Consider the following 2255-nt stretch of genomic DNA (forward strand, 5'->3'; position numbering starts at 1 on the left):
CAGCAGAAACATCTACAACAACAGAGGTTTTCACAATTACGTCTCTTGCTGAAACATCCACCACTATTGTAGCAGAAACATCTACAACAACAGAGACTTCCACAATCACAACAACTGCTCCTGAAACACCCACCAGTAGTGTAGCAGAAACATCTACAACATCAGAGAACTCCATAATCACAACAACTGCCACTGAAACATCCACCACTAGTACAGCAGAAACATCTACAACAACAGAGGTTTTCACAATTACGTCTCCTGCTGAAACATCCACCACTATTGTAGCAGAAACATCTAAAACAACAGAGACCTCCACAATCACGACTCCGGCTGAAACATCCACCACTAGTACACCAGAAACATCCATAACAATAGAGACTTCCACAACCACGATTCCTGCAGAAACATCCACCACTATTGTAGCAGAAACATCTACAACAACAGACACTTCCACAATCACAACAGCTGCAGCTGAAACATCCACCACTAGTGCAGCAGAAACATCTACAACAACAGAGCCCTCCACAATCACAACAACTCCTACCAGAAACATCCACCACTATTGTAGCAGAAACATCTACAACAACAGACTCTTCCACAAACACAACAACTGCTCCTGAAACATCCACCAGTAGCATAGCAGAAACATCTAAAACATCAGAGAACTCCATAATCACAACAACTGCCACTGAAACATCCACCACTAGTACAGCAGAAACATCTACAACAACAGAGACTTCCACGATCACAACAACTGCTCCTGAAACATCCACCAGTAGCATAGCAGAAACATCTAAAACATCAGAGAACTCCATAATCACAACAACTGCCACTGAAACATCCACCACTAGTACAGCAGAAACATCTACAACAACAGAAGTTTTCACAATTACGTCTTTTGCTGAAACATCCACCACTATTGTAGCAGAAACATCTACAACAACAGAGACCTCAACAATCACGACTCCGGCTGAAACATCCACCACTAGTACACCAGAAACATCTATAACATCAAAGACTTCCACAAACACAACTGCTCCTGAAACATCCACCACTAGTGCAGCAGAAACATCTACAACAGCAGAGACTTCCACGATCACAACAACTGCTCCTGAAACATCCGCCACTAGTGAAGCAGAAACATCTACAACAACAGACATTTCCACAATTACAACTGCTCCTGAAACATCCACCACTAGTGAAGCAGAAACATCTACAACAACAGAGATTTCCACGATCACAACAACTCCTGCAGAAGTATCAGCAGAAACATCTACAACAACGGAGCTTGTAAATGAAGTGAAAATAAAGCTGGTGTTCCGCTCTAAAGATGCATTTATAGAGGACCTCAGTGATTCACAGTCTACATCTTTCAAAAATAGGGCTAGGGCTGTCCGGTATCATGTGAGTTCAGGCCAACATACTGTATTCACTACATAATCCATTAATGTATAAACAGCAATTACATTTATTCATAAATACTTTAAATTTGTCATAGTTTTATAAGAGTTCATTGTAACTGTTTGTATTTTGTTACAGCTTGAAACCATTTTCAAGAAGCTTACATCCTTCCTTAGAGTCATTGTACTAAATTTCAGGTAAATAATGTAAACTTCAATGTTAATTATTTTAAATACAATGCCTTTGTGTTTGTTTAAAACTATGAGAGATAACACATACTTGCGATTAACCCATTTATTACTCAGGTGGGGATATAAAGAAATAATTCTAATATTACAGTATTTCTAAAACAAAATGTATTTCAGCAAGGGGTCGGTCATTACCACATCGGAACTCGTTTTCAACTCTACAGAGGATGTCCCATCAGAAGGCCAAATAGCAGAAGCATTACTGAGTGACACAGACACTATCAATAACCTGAACATAACTTATTTCACAGTTAATAATACAGGTACGTCTGACAAAACATTAAAGGCAAATGTTTGATAAAATCTTGTATTGTACATGTGTGAGACACAGTACAGACTGGTAAAATGGTCAGATTAGACATGATTTTAAATAAACTTTGGTCAGTAATGATGGTTTTTCACCAAGTATTCTGGAAAAACCTACATACGAATTCTACACAAAATTGTTTTTTTTTGTCATTGCTTTTGCAAGTGCCATCTAAACTGATAAGAGTTTCCTTATGAACCAACAACAGATTATTCGTCAGCAACAACAACTCCTGCTGCAACATCTACAGCATTAACAGAGCCTTCCACAATCACGACTCCTGTTGAAACATCCACCAC

General features: G+C 38.9%; 1 long non-coding RNA gene across 1 annotated transcript; it reads left to right on the forward strand.

Moving 5' to 3' along the window:
* The first annotated feature begins 1539 nt into the window (after positions 1-1539).
* Positions 1540-2234, forward strand: LOC107580347 (uncharacterized). The gene is made up of 3 exons (XR_001608627.1): positions 1540-1598; positions 1767-1912; positions 2165-2234. It is a non-coding gene; the product is annotated as an uncharacterized lncRNA (long non-coding RNA).
* Positions 2235-2255: the final 21 nt, after the last annotated feature.

The sequence above is a fragment of the Sinocyclocheilus grahami genome, unplaced genomic scaffold (assembly GCF_001515645.1).
Source record: "Sinocyclocheilus grahami isolate Dianchi unplaced genomic scaffold, SAMN03320097.WGS_v1.1 scaffold31891.1, whole genome shotgun sequence".
NCBI lineage: Eukaryota > Metazoa > Chordata > Actinopteri > Cypriniformes > Cyprinidae > Sinocyclocheilus > Sinocyclocheilus grahami.